General features: G+C 44.3%; 2 pseudogenes; both read right to left on the bottom strand.

The window, feature by feature from the left end:
• Window positions 1–9101: 9101 nt before the first annotated feature.
• LOC111731383 lies at window positions 9102–9220 on the bottom strand (annotated as a pseudogene).
• Window positions 9221–9535: 315 nt separating this feature from the next.
• On the bottom strand, window positions 9536–10054 carry LOC111731377 (annotated as a pseudogene).
• Between the last annotated feature and the right edge of the window lie 5427 nt (window positions 10055–15481).

A 15481-nucleotide genomic window follows, 5' to 3' on the forward strand; every position in this document is an offset into this window, starting at 1 on the left:
TAAACTACTCAGCAAGGAGACTGAAAAACCAAAGCTTCTGCAGAATCTTTCGACTCTTCCCCGTCCAAACTTCTCTGCAAAGCTCGTCCTTTCACCTGTCACCTAGCTAATTTTTACCAGCTGGGGCAGCTATTTAATATGCAGGGTCAACTCTCACACTGCCATGCCCTCGGCAAGCCTGGCTAATTGCTCACACGACTCTTTCTAGATGGCTCCTATGTCACTACTGCCCCCAGATCAGAGAGGAAACCTAGTTGCCTCCTTGTGAAACTCAGGTCGAAACCACTGAAGAGGTAAAAGGTTCAAAGGAAAAGGGCCAGTGCTTGCAGTGAATTCCTACATCTTGGCCGAGTCCAGGGAGGCCGATTCCAAGGCCGTATTTTCTGTTTGGCCAAGTAAGGGGAGACCTCAGGAGGCCACAGGACCCGTGGTGCATCCCGTGACACAGTGGAAAAATCACTGACCTGGAGCTGGAAGTCCTGCTCCGTTCCGGGCAAAGCGACTAACTTCCGCCTTCTGCACAGGGAGTTACTGTGCATGGTGTTCCAGTCAGCTCAGGCTGCTATAACACATTCCCACAGATGGGGTGGCTTCCATGACAGACGTTTGTTTCTCACAGTTCTACAGGCTGGGAAGTCCAAGATGAAGGCGACGGCCGAATCCGTGTCCGGCGGAGGTCCTTCTCCAGGTCGCAGACAGCCGATCGCTCCTTGTAACCAGCCGGTCTGAGAAGAAATCTGGATGCGCCCTCATGCAGTCCTTATTGGGGGGCCATGGTCAGCTGTCCTTCGAACCTGGAGAGAGTGTCACCTCCTGGTGGCAAAAGCAGTAAGAAAGGAGATGATGCATGAGCTTAACGGCTAGAGGCATAACCCACAGCCACAAAGAAGTCTTAAGACATGGCCACTGGGGCAATGACATCTGAGAGGACCGTCCCGTCACGTGTATTACTTCCTACTTCGGCTGCGTCTGTTGGCAGCCTCCTTGTCCTGTTCTCCCAAACTGTGAGCTATAAACTCCACCACTCTACTCAGCGCCCCCAACTGTTCATCCCCCTCACTCTTCGCCTCACTTATCAGAGGAAATAGAGACCACCAGGCAGCTCCCTCCTCTCCAGGAGAGGGGGCGGATGTTCTCTGTCTACAGTTTGGATCCCTCGGCGTGTGGTCCCACCCTCCCCTCTCACTGGCATCTGCAGCCTCACCCCTGCCAGCTCCTTTTTCTTCTTTCTTTCTTTCTTTCTTTCTTTCTTTCTTTCTTTCTTTCTTTTTTTCTTCTCTCTCTCTCTCTCTCTCTCTCTCTCTCTCTCTCTCTCTCTCTCTCTCTCTCTTTCTTTCTTTCTTTCTTCTTTCTTTCTGTTTGCCAAAGTAGATTTGCAGATGGAGAAAGTGAGTGTGGAGAAGGGACATCCCTCCCTCAACCCCGGGGTCCTTCCTGTCCACAATACCCACTCTCATCAAGTCCTCATTTCACCTTTACAACAACAACGAAAACGTGAAAACAAAACGAAAAAAGCCCTCTGTGCAAGAACTAGATCTGGGCGCCGCTGCCGCTGCCTTCCCCCCGGGGGGCAGAGCCAGGTCTCAGGGAAGGTCTCTGAATGGATTGCTCTTGGCCTAGACACTCCCTTTGGGCCTCGTCCCCTCCTAGGCCCAGCTTCCCCAAGTCCTTCGGCGCCAGGGATCCGGAAGAAGGAAGCCAGGCGGGGCTGTCTCCTCGAGTGGGGAGACTGTGGCTGCGGTACCCACGGGCCTAGTGTCTGCTGGGGCAGGACTCCAAATCAGTCAAGGCCCCCAGTGCTGTCTCCTCTTCCAACCAGGCTGGGCCCCTCTCGGCCACCTGGGACCTGGAGCAGGGAAGAAGGTTCCTTCTGCTAACTCCTTTGCTAAGGAGAGTCACAACTTACACAAAACCAAACTAAACCCGATCTACGACCCAAATCCCCAAAGCCTTCCTTCCAGCTGGCACCTCTCTCCTGCCTTCTTCTTGAACTCTGAGCCTTCTCAGCCACCGCTATTGGCTTAGAGCTTTCCCTGCTCCAGCCTCCTCACCACCCAGTGGAGAAATGAAGAAACAGCCCCTGCCACAGTCACGGATGGCCTCGGGACCCCTCGATCCAGGGGACATCTTTTGCTGCTCATTTACTTGTCCACTTTGTAACTTCCCCACTGCAGACTACCCCCTGGACATCTCGAACTTTCTGCAGCAGCCCTTCTGAGTATCTTCTTCCTCGGGGGCCCTTAGACGTTGGTGCCCTCCCAGGGTGTCACCGATGAGCCCTCCGACCTTCCCCTTCTCCATCCTCCATGCCGAGGACATTCAGCAATAAGCAACACAGTAAAAGATGCAAGAAAACTGTGCATGAGCTTGGAGACCTTGTGAAGGAAGACAGCTGGAGGAGAAAGGAAAAATGCCGGGCAGGCTAGCACACCATCCACAGACGTAGGATAACAATAGCGCCTGCTTGATGGGGCTGTTATGACACCGAAGTGGGTTAATGCTACAGCAAGCACCTGGTGCGTGTCATTGCCAGCATCACGACCGTCTCTGTGGTCTGCAGGGGTGCAGTGGCCATGGAGAGCAGCGCGGTTAAACTGAGAAATGCTCGTCTAGATCCGGCTCGCACATGTGTGAGGGCAGTGGGCTGGTGGGGTCTGTTTGCCCAGGGCATTCCTAACCCCAGAAGGCAGGGGTCATGGGGGTGAGCGCCGAGGGGCAGGCTGCTCCTTCCCAAGGCTGCTGCTCTCCTTCTGGCCACCTGACACGGGCCCAGCGAGCACCTGACACGGGCCCAGCGAGCACCTGACACGGGCCCAGCAAGTGGCTGACCATGTCCCGGGCATTCCTGGGATAGTCTGACCTGAAGTGGGGGAGGTGCCATTGGATGGGCATGATAAACAGCTCGGAGCCAAAGAAGGAAAAGGTCACCTTTTGGGCTGTGCCCTGGGGGAGGGGACACAGTTACTAGGGAAATGAGCACTGGTTCTCAAGAAATACATTGAATCTGTCTTTAGCACTTGTCCAGTTGCCAGGAACTGGACTAAATGTGACTACTATTTGTCCAGGATTGCAGGCTCTAAAAGAGGACTTCTTTTAGACTAATTCTGTGGTGGCTGGAGACAGCTCGTACAGGCTCATAAGAGCCAACTGTTAAATTGCAAGCAAATTGTTAAACATGGCCATTATTAAAAGTTAAGCTATATAAACTTACAATTAAATAAATTATATTAAAAGACTCAAAACTTGTCACTTCTTATTTATTTTATTATATTTTACTAGTATCCCTGTACGTAAGGATGTTTACATCCCTTGTCTATATGGTAGAAATACTTAAAATGGAAAACTCTGTTCAGTGATGTGAGGTTGGTAGTTTGAAGTTGGCCATGGTGCAAGTCTTTACACCACGGAAATCAGCCAATGTTATAAATCAACACACACACACACACACACACACACACTTCCATAGAGTGGTTGTTAAAAACATTTACCAGCACCTCACTGGACAAACAGATGTCGAGATTTTGTCTTCAGTCACTTCTCATGAGTTTCGATACTATCCCAAGCTGCCCCCATTAAACAGAACCGGAGTCCTTCCTCCTCCAGCCTTTGCATCTCCCCACTCCAGTTCTGGAGTGAGCTGCCTCACGTGTCCAAATCTCACTGGTCAACGCCCCACATAGGGTGAAAATAATGGTGCCCCTTATTGATCACTTTATGCTCATCTCATCCTCCCTCAGCCAGGAACTCATTGAACCCTCATAACACTACTATGAGGTTGGTAATGAACTTTACCCTACGCATCTCACAGATGATAAAGTGAGCCACAGAGAAGTTAAGCAACTCTCTCCCAAGGCAACCAGTTCAGATAAGGTTAAATCACCTCAAAAACACCAGCTTGGCAGATAAAGAATAATCCGATAATTCGATAAGGGAATTTGATTAAGTGATTTAATCACCACTCACTCTTTCCTGCCACGACCCTGACTTTACTCTCAACTGCCAGAGGCCATTCATTTTCACATCAAATAAAACTGGGCTCACAAAATGTGGCCTATCTGAGATCTTCAGGGGACTGTTCTAGAGGTAATGATCCACTGTTTCAGTTCACGTGGTGCTTCTCAATCAATTATTAATCTGGAATTGAGATCCAGCTATGTAATCAACTCAGTTCAAGACCTGGGCACTTCCCATGAAAGCGAAAACACGGGGTGTTTAAATAACCTGTTGAAAGGTACACCGTTTATAAGAGATGTTGACCAGGCTATTGACCAGGCTTGCCTGATTCCAGAGCCCCCGCTCCAGGGAATGACATATGATGACTCTTGTAGCAGAAACACGCCTGTGAAGTATTAAGTAAAAAAATGGAGGTTAAAAAAATGATATGTATAGTTTTTTATATTTAACATCTAAAGTCAGGGTACATCAAAAATCAATTCCAAGTGAGATATATATATATATATATCACTGATATATATATATATATATATATATATATATATATATATCAGTTAAACAATAAAGCTTCCAGAAGATACTATAGAAGAATATCTTCATAAACTTGGAGTAGAAAAAATTTATCAAACAGGACACACAACATAACCATAAAAGGTCAATAAATTGTACTAAATTAAAATTAAGAATATTCGCACATCCAGAGATATTAAGAGAATGATATAAACAAATACCAATATGCATACCTGAAACTAATACAATGTTATGTCAAAATATACCTCATTAAAAAAAAAAAAAGAATGAGAAGACAAGCCATTGAGTGAGAGGAGACATTTGCAATACATATACCCCCAAAGGAGAATATATCAAAAGGTATATCAAAATCCTACAAATCACAAACAGGCAGACAATCCAACGGAAAAAAATAGGCAGAAGACTTGAAACAGGCACTTCACAACAGAGAATATTCAAATGGACAATAAGCTCCTAAAACAAAAACTTAATCTCAGTCTCTAGGGAAATGCAATTTAAAACCACTAAGAGATACCACTATCCACCCACGAGAATGACTAAAATTGAAAAGAATGAGAGTCCAAGTGTTAGCACTGATGCAGAGAAACTGAAACTCTCATACAGTGCTGTAGGAAATAAACTAGATAATCGCTTGGAAAACGGTTTGGCAGTGTCTGCTAAAGCCGAATGCTTACTTGTGTGCCCTATGACCAGTAATTCACTCCTAGGTATCATCCAAGAGTTTCACGCATACGTGCAGCGAAAGATAAGCACCAAAAGAGTCACAGAAATATCATTAGCAATGGCCCCAAACTGGAGACAGGCCAAATGTCCCCCAATAGCAGAATGGATACATAAATAGCAGCAGATTGATAAAACGGAATTTTATATAGCAACAGAATAAATCACAGCTACACGCAGAAACACAGATCAATTTTACAAGTGTAAAGTTGATAAGAAGTGAGACTGGACAGAGTCCATACTATGTGACTGTTTATGTAGAAACAAAAACAGGCAAAACCAGTCCATTTTAGTAGAGGTTAGAGATAGCAGTTACTCTCGGGGAAATGGGGAAAGATAGTGTCTGGGAGGTGGTCTGAGGAGATTTTAGCGGGGGGCAGGGATGCTGGTGATGTTACGTTTCCTGATCTGAGCAATGTCTGGGCGCACAGCCATAAGTTGTACACTAACGATTTGTATACTTTTCTGTATCTGTGTATGTACACTTCAGTAAAGAGTAAAAGGAAAAAGAACGAGGGTGAGATAAAACAACTTAAGACAGAGAAAGTTATTTACTCACAGACCTTTGCTGACAGACTTGTTCGGTGATGCCCTGAGGTATTAAGAAAGTGTACGTAGGAGTTAGGAGTGAAATGCAAGCTCTATGCTGACAAGAAACCTGCAAACATCTTGATAAATCTATTTTAAAAACAAACGAAGGGATTGGGGGGAAAACCAGAGGAACTAAAATACAATGGAATAATAACATGAAAGAGGAGGAAATGGAGAGAAATCATCCACATTTCTCATATTTTAAGAAAAAAAAATATGAGTTTTAAACTTTGTAAAGTCAAGCTAAGAATTTAATTTCTAAACAAGTAAAATTGAATGTTCAATTTCCAAACCTGTAAAGGGGAGAGGAAGATGAAAGAAATCTTGATTGAGTCAATAGAAAATAAAAAGTGTTGTAGCTTCCAGCCTCCGAAAGACACACGGACCACCAGAAATCAGTGAGTTGTAGGAAACACGCTCTTTATTCAGCCAGCTGGGTCTGCCCGGGGTACGCAGACCCCAAATTAAGCAGCCTCGAAATGTAGAGGTACAGGGTTTTTAAGCCCTAAATCCCATTCCTCATTCTGTCTTAAACACAAAGGTCTATTTTTCTCCTATTCACTACCAGTCAACCCACAGGTCGGTTGTGCAAGCAGGGGTACAGAAGCAGAAAGCTTAGTGTTAGGATGTTATGTTCTCATGGGTGATAGCCTATGTTCCCATGGGCAATAGCCAAGCAGTAATTTTCCAGCCAGCACAAAAGCATGCATGTGAAAAGGAGCAGAAGAGTAAGCTAAATCATTATGCTGTACTCTTTAAAGTATAGTGGCACATTATACTGTATGCCAGAGATATCTCAATAAATCTGGAAAAAAGTAAAAGGAAAACATGGCAAGTAGAAAATGCAAAATGAAGTGATAGAAATAAGTAAATGATGTTCACTAATCCCTATAAATGGAATAGTCTAAATGTGTCTTAAAAGACAGAGACTTTCAAAGTATGTTACAAAAACAAAATTCAGCTACATGTGGATACATTAAAACATAGTGACAGAAAAAAATGACAGTGAAAGGCATTGGAAACTACGTCAGGCAAAATACCAACCAAAATAAAGCTGGCATTGCAACATAATATAATACAGAATAAATCTTAAAGCAAAAAGCAATATTAGGTATAAGGATGATCCTCACTTAATGATAAAAGGTATGATTCACTAGAAAAATTTAAGACATGAACCTAACACTTAACAACATACCTTTAAAATAGATGGAATTACAGAGAGAAACATATCCGCAAACACCTAAGGAGTTCTTATCACCTCTCTCAGAAACGAATAGATCAAGCTTATAAAATTTAAGAATGTAAAGGACACAATTGACAAGCATGATCTGAAAGACAGAAGTCCAGTTCTGCAGGTTACAATTAGGGAGCTATAATTTTTGCTTTCAAGAACAAGTGGAACTTATACATTTGACCATATATTGGACCACAAAGGAAGAGTGAATAGTGCCAAAGCAGACATAGTACATTGACCTAGTGCAATGAAATATAAAATCACTCTCAGGAATAGTCTCCAAACTATTGGTTAGGCATAACCAAAATAGAACAAACTGACATCGAGGGATTCCTAATGTGATGCAACAGGGATGACACAATCTGTATAGTATTTCTGTTAAAAATGTTTAACTCAAATCTAATGACAAAAAAGGAACAGGGAGAAGCATTTCATTTTTATTTTTATAATTTTTAAAATGTTTTTACTGTTTTTTTCCAATTACAGTTGACATTATTTTATATTAGTTTCAGGTGTACAGCATAGTGGTTAGATATTTATATAATTTATGGGAGGATAATTTTAATAGTTTTTTAGATATTGAAGATATTCTCTTTTTCCCCATTACCAAAGACCATTTAATGTTTAAAGATCAAAAATACCAAAAACATAAAATGGAGTATGAGAAAATAGTTTTTTATAAGCATGATTTAATTAAAGCTGTTTACAACTATTCTCTCCCACAGTATTTAAGCATGAATTTTAAAAAGAGTAAGAGGTGAGAAAAACAAGCACGTGCCACACACAGAGTGGGAGGAGCCAGCATGCAGTCTGTGGAATTCGAGGTTTCACTGTCACAGAAAGGGGACCAGACACGGCCTTCTTTTTTAAATTAAGGCAGTTATTTTATTTTGAACAAGAAAATGGTAAAGGCATAAGCAACTGAGACTGAACTCGTAATGTGAGAGCTTTTCCCCCTTACCACTCCCCACTGCAAGGTATAATTTTGGGATGGAAAAAAGTATCCTATATCTGATTAGTTATGGTATCTACTTTACACCTTTCTAGTTTGTTTTCCCATATCAAGCAATCCTCCAATTCTCAGCAGGACTGGATGTCCTACAATTTAACTCAGTTCGGACACTATTTACCTGGAGTTAGTATCAGATTCCACCGATTGCAAATCTGAGACACTTGTACTTCTGACTGACCACCTATAAATTGGAGGTTCCCATGACCTCTTCCTAGGGTCCCGTAATTTGTTAGAACAGTTTGCAAAACTCAGGGAAACATTAATTGATTTACACTCACCAATTTATTATAAAGGATATTATAAAGGATGTAGTTGAATAGCCAGATGAAGAGTGTCCACAAAAGTCCCCAATCTGAGGTGCAGAAAGAGGAGAAACCTCACTAAAGTGAAGATTGCAGAACAGAGAAACAGATTCTGGTGGAAACCAAAAGTTAAGTGCCCCCAGGAAAAAGGGGAGGCTGCTCTTTATAGAGAAAGTTCCTGTTCTGGTTCTTATTTGGTACATTTTTATGCAAATGAGGAATCCAAATTTTCATAGTCTGATGGGTCCAGCTGCTCTGATTGGTCATCATAGATGCAAATGAGGATATAGCTGCACAGTTCCAACTGGATGGGGCAGGTTTCAGCCTATTGGTCAAAATACCGTACCAGGAACTCCTTTATAAAAGTTAACTCAGCAGGAACCAGAGCTAGAGGCTGAAGGTTCAGTCTTTAGCTTTTCCCTGAATACATCCTGCATAAAAGGCCTCTGTCAGCAATGGCGGCTAGAGTCTAGTTATGAATTTATGCCCAGTTAACCATGAGGAGTCCTTCTTGGCAGATATATTCCTTCTTGAGGTCCACAAGAGGTACATAGTGTGAGGTCCTGAGCACAAAGGACATACCTATCACTCAGAGAATTCCAAGGGTTTTAGGAGCTCTGTACCAGGAACTAGAGACAAAGACCAAATATATTTCTATACCTCAAACTTCTTATAAGGCAGGCATGGCATTGACTGATATCTGGCTTAAGTTTAGAATCATGTCAAGAGAGCATCTGACAATTTTTTTTTTTTTTATCACCTACAGCACCTGGTATTCTTAGGTGGTCTCCCATCCAAGTACTAACCAGGCCTGACCCTGCTTAGCTTCTGAGATCAGACAAGATTGGGCATGTTCAGGGGGCCATGGCTGTACACTCGAGAGGGCATCTAAGCAGTTACATTTCAGCAGATAAAACTTTCATTTGGGTCAAAGTTGAATGTGTGTCTGAAACACTGATTTTGATTGAGTTAGAGAAAATGATCTGTCCAAATTTGCACAGTTGCTTCCATGTAAAAATCAGCTTTCTAGCTCCTTTCATTAAAAAATATTCTGGTCACGTAACCTTGCAAAAGAAAGATAACCTAGCTTCAAGTCTGCAATATAAAGGCAAAGAGAAAATAATTGATTTTCTGTTCTGGTATCATGTTTAGGGTCTTTACAAGGAGTATGTTAGCTCCCAGGGAACATAGCTATGCCGTCTGTGCAAAAAATTTCCTGTACTGTCCTGAAGTATGGAAATAGCTGGCTGGTTGTATACTGTCCACACTGGTTCTCCCACGAACAGCTGCATGGCTGTCCCATTGGTCTTCCATCCAGTGTGAAGCAGTGATAAATTCTCGCAGAAAAAGTTACCGTGTTTCCTTTCTCCATGAAAATCTGCACCCACTGCTTCTCTTTATCTTTTATGTCAAAGCATCCACTACCATCCAAGATGCAGCAAATTCTACATCCAAATGTAAATGCTCCTCGCAAAACATCTTAATCTCGTCTTCATAATTTGGTAGTATATCTTTGCGTACGGTTATTACATCTATCCAGGGGCAGTTTCTCTTTTTGAGACTTTTCTAATTCTGGATCATTTTTGTCTGCTTCCAGGAAAAGACTCTGAGCCTGTGCAACTGCTCCAGAAAAGACTGGGCAGCCAGCTCCGGGCCATGGGGCCACCTCGGGTCATCCTGGGACTCATCCATGTACTAGGCCTGCACCATGGTACAGGCCCGGGGGTGCATCTGGGCACAGTGGGCACCACAAGCACCAGAGGTACCTCACCTGCATGGGCTGATCTGGGCAGAGGCTCAGGTGGCCTTTTGTTTCTGGGCCTCAGGGTAGCTCTGACCAGGGTGCCACCACCTGCTCTCTGTTTCCTGGTCACTGAGACTGGCTGACACCCCACCCAGGCTATTCTTTTATTGTAACAACACGGACAAGTGATAGATTCTCAAAGGTTAATTGCAATATGGATTCTGAAACAACATCAATGCCCCTTTCTTACTCTGTTACATTCAAACAATTCTCAAATGGATCTCTGACCCACACATAACTTTTTAACATCATGCATTAGTCATTTGGAAAATTTTGGATCACTGAGTTATGCGCTCTTAGAAAGTTGACAAATTTCATTAAAGAATGTAAAAAAAAAAACACACATTTGGTGATATGACTAATCTCATTAGAAACATCTTTAAGAATGGGGATCTTCTCAAGCTCAGGGTAGTAAGTACCAGTTTTTTAAAATGTTAGTTTTCCCTTGAAAGTTCGAATTTTATCATTGGCGAGAAATACCATCAGTTATTTCCTTGCAGTGACTGGCTCATTTAGATCATTTTTCAAGGAAAAAAATCTGCAAAACATTCAAGTCTGAAAAACTATGGTTTATCAGTTGTTCTTTCCAATTAAAATAGTATTCCATGAAAAAAGCTTCGGCTCATAACTCAGATAAGCCCACGTACCTTCCTAGGTGACAATCATCTTACAAGGGCTTTATTCTTACTTTCCATCTTTATTATATGGGATATTATGAGAGTTAAGATTTGATAAAATTATTATTTTTTACTGCTTTACTAAAGCTATCCTATTAATAGACTTTTGGTTTTTTTTTTTTTTAAGATGGGGGATTGCTTTTGCAAATGTTAACACAATGAGAAAGGCAAATGACTTCTTAGTATTATTATAAAAATAGTTTTGACTTCGTGGATACCTCTGCCCAACCTCCTCCAGAGTCTGCAGACCACACTTTGAGAACTGTTACTCTAAGTCACACAATCTTGTCCTAATCGCTACCTAATTTTACATTATGTTTGGGTCTTTCATCCTCCTGTGTCCCCAGGAACAGTCAATTAGCCTCCTCTGGAGCATCTGGGGGTGACTGCTTCCAGCTGGGGTGCTGCAGCCCCATTCACTCACAACAGGGGGGAGGCTCACCCCTCTTTCCCTGACCTCATTTCCTCTTCCCCTCCAACAGCCCCTTTAACCCTTTACTTCTCCCAAAAACAGAAACGATGAGAGAGGAAAAGCCTCAATTAAAAGGAATTGTGCTGGGACACTCTGTACAGCACAGAAGTGAATGTGGCGATTTGTTTTAAAATTATATATTTTCATTGTTCTGTTTCTGGTTACAAAAGTAATAGATACTTGTTATGTAATATTCAGAGTAGACACAGAGTCTCCCATAATTCTACCTTCCACACACTCCTTGGCTTATCTGCCTTCAAATTTTCATATACACATTTTCCTATATATGTATGCACCTCGAGATGAGATATTTCTCTGAAACTTTCTCTTTTCACTTAATATATCAGAGCACATTTTTCTATATCAGAAATATAGATCTACTTCATTCTTAACACAACTGACAATGGACACTTGGGCCATTCCTAATTTTTGCCTATTACCAACAGCGTTGCATAAATGCATTGCACTTGTCTCTGCACGATTTGGTGAGTTTCTCTATGGTGACAGTCCCTCGCAGTAGACTTGCTGAATCCAAAGGTGTGTGCATTTTATAATAGAACGGATGCTACCGAATTGTCCTCCAAAGACACTGTACTAAGACTCCTCCAACCACATTCACTGTATTTTAAAATGACCTGTTTGCACATACATCTCCGCGACACCCCCAGCGGACTAAGGTCCTCTCGGGAATAGACTGTGCCCTATTGTCCATCCCTGGGTCACACCTGGCATGTCATAGGAGCTCAGTAAACTGGTGTGAAACGGATGCAAGTGAATGGATAATTTTAACACCACCACCAACAGGTCTCTCAATGTGTGCCAGGCACCATTCTAAGCATTTTATCTGCGTGAATTTATTTAATCCTTATAACCACTAGGAGTAGGTCTTAGTATCCTCATGTGCAGATGAAGAAACTAAGGCTCAGAAAAGTGAAATGACTTGCTCAGGCAATGAAACAATCATAACAAATGACTTCAGCATCAGGGGTCAACTCTTAAGCGCTAGGAAGGTAATATCGCCTTTCAGTCATTGTCTCATTGTTCCAACTTTGGATCTCTAGTTTTATTAGGAATTTTTAGGATTAAATTAAGCAACTTGAGAGAAAATTTTATAGCATTAAATCGTATTTTAAAATCTTCCAAATTTGTTTCTGGACCTGGCCCATTACTGTCCACAGATTTGTTTTACCAAGTGAAAATCAGAGTAGTATTTTGTCTCTTTTATGAGGGGTGCGGAGTCTAGCGAGCTGTTTGCCTTACATGATCACTCAGATATAAATGAACGCTGTGCCCCTCCATCCTCACTCCCAGTGCAGGCTGCAGAAGGACTTGGCCACCGAGGATGAGTCGAGTCTGGCCATGGGGAGTGGAAAGAGTCCACGTGATGAAAGAAAGGGACAGTGCAAAGGCTCAGAGGCAGGGACTATTCAGGGGAATGGTTGAATTTAGCGTTCTTGGGGAGAGGAAAGAGTAGAAGAGAAGGGTGATGAGGAGGGTGAAAGCTAAGAAACCTTATGAGCTAGTCAGATTATTCAGATCTTATTGCATGAGGCAGTGGAGAGCTACTGCAAATATTTTGCTGTGAAGTGACTGCTCAGGGCTGTGCTTGACGGTGACAGTGACGGTGACAGTGACGGTGACGGTGACGGTGCTGGAAGCAGCAGATGGGGAGGAGGATGGAGCACAGACTGCTAGCAGGGAACTCACTTTAGAAATGACCATAAATAGCTCTGCTATCAACGCCTCCCCCACAACTCTCTCCTCCTCCTCCATTCTAATTTCTAATAACGGCATCAGCATTCTTCCTGATCCAGCCATGGAGGGCTGAGTCGCTCTGACTCCTCCTCTGCCCCACATCCAGCAGGTGCAATTCCGGCTGATTCTATCTCTCCACAATCTCTGGAGTCTTGCCCTTCTTGGGATCCTGCCAGGACCCTGTGTCAGGCCTGCCCCTGGTTCAGGGACGCTGGCTGGCCTCCCTTCCCCAGGCTTAATCCCCTAACATCCCTTCCCTGCTGTTGCCAGATGTTACCCCCTGTCTACAAACACACCACAAAACTAATACCCTGAAGTGTCTACCTGGATGAAATGCAAGTCCGTAACCTCTCCCAGCCAGCCTGTCCAGCCTCCTCCCAGATCCTAAGTATCCTTGAAGAGCCAACTTGATGGTTGTTCCTCCTATAAGCTCACCAAGGAGTCTCCCATCAGAGGTGACTTTCTCTTTGACAGATGCCTCGTATGTCACCTAAACTCCTCTTGGGACACTTCCCTCTTGTGGAGATTGCACAGATGTGTGTCTGGCTCCCAGAGGGTAGGAACTAAGTGATATACATTTTTGTGCCTCCACAGAAAACTTGCACATAACCTGGACTCTATAATATATTGGGGTTTGATTACAAGCGTAGAAGAGAGGGACTTTCCAGTTCTGCTGACTCTAAAGGGGAGCATCTAAACACCTTTCCTTTAAACACCATCTTTCTCTGAAGTGGCGTTCATGGCCAGTAGTGACCACCACAAGTGCAATAAATATAAGCTCTGGTTTTCCCTTCTTTCCCTTTAAATGAGCAATGGTCTATGAGCCAGGTATATGGGTAGGTACTAGAGTTCTGTTACTTCCCAGCTGTGTGATTTAAGCAAGTGTCCTAACATCTGAGCCAATGGAGCTGACACCAGCTGCCTCACCAAATAGGCATTGTATGGGGGAAGGCTGGCACGGAGCTGGAGTCCTGGGAGGCAGACGGTGAGAGGCAGTTTAACCTGAAGACTTAGTCTCGACTGCCCCAGGCTACTGCTCTACTTGCAGGAGACACACGTGCCCCTATCCTAATCCCTCAACAGGCAAAAGCCAGACTCTGGAACACACTGAGGCTTCAGTATCGCCTCTGGCCAGACCTCTGGCACCCTGATCCACCATGCAGAAAAACAGATGAGCCCCTGGGGGTGGGTAGCAATTTCTTTATGACCATTTCAGAAGTGGCAGTATGGGTAGTTGACATACATAACTGAATCTGAATGTCTGGGTCAGAAGGATCCTTCAGTGGTGGGGCGGGGAGGGAGGGGAGTCCATTCTCCTAGTTCACAGGTATGGACACTGAAGCCAAGGTACCTGATAATACCAGGATGGTATGAAAGCCAGATGCCAGAGGCGTCCATGGTCTATGCTTGTGTTTTGAGCAAGAGAACTGAAAACAGGGTAAAAGGGATACTGGGTCATTCTGGGACACGCTGGCTCAAGAACAGGCATTTGACTGAGGCCTCAGGCTTTGAGGGGCCCCAAAACAGCCTCTCCTTGGGCTCAGGGTCAAAGCAGTAGCTCTGCCTGGCTGGGACAAGGGAGAAGGAAGTTTCGAAGTCACTAATTCAAGGTCGCTTTCCTGGCCCAGATCCACCTGGCAATTTTGACTGGCAGTGAAGGGGAGAGCTGGGAACACAGGGCTAAAGGAGGTTGGGAGTTATCTGGAGTGAGTTGTGACTGGAAAAGTAGGGAGCTGCGGGCAGATTTTTGTAAATAAAACCCAGCCTCCCCGCTCCTTTGGTGTCCCATTTCAAGAAAATGGGTGAAAGAGAGAGAGAGAAAGAGACTGACTGTGTGGCAGAACCAATCGGCATTGTCTTTTCTTCGAAAACAGGCAAAAATTAAACTGTTTACCTGGGGAGATGCTGAGTTTATTCAGCCGCGGCGCTGGCCGCATGCGGAGTACCCATCTGGAAGGCGAGAAGCATCGCTGGCTGTCCTTGCGTTCAGCGTGTCCCGCCCCCGGGCCCGGACCGTTCCCCTGCCGTGTTTCCCCCAGGTCCCCCGGCTGGCCTTTGGGACGGGAGTGAACAGGCCGTGTGGCTGTGCTGAATGACTTCGGCGACCAGCAGCTTGACCTTCTGGTGAGACACGGGGGGGGTGGGGGGTGGGGGTGGGATTCCAGTCCGTCTACACCACCCGTGGAGCGGGGAGGAGGATCTGAGAGAGACCCGAAGGAGACTGAGGTACCCTCCGTCTTAGTTCCAGAGCGCGGAACGCGCACTGGGTTCACGCGCCTTTTGGGGTTGCCGTCGGGCAAACGCGAAGGACGCGGTCGTTTCCTCACATTTGTCTTTTGGGGTTGCAGCTGATGTGTCAGCAGTTGGCACCCCGGTTTTAATGGGGCGTCCTGGAGAGAGGGGTCGAGCCTGGCTAGCGGCTCCCCTAG

The sequence above is a fragment of the Pteropus vampyrus genome, unplaced genomic scaffold, assembly GCF_000151845.1.
Source record: "Pteropus vampyrus isolate Shadow unplaced genomic scaffold, Pvam_2.0 Scaffold368, whole genome shotgun sequence".
Lineage (NCBI taxonomy): Eukaryota > Metazoa > Chordata > Mammalia > Chiroptera > Pteropodidae > Pteropus > Pteropus vampyrus.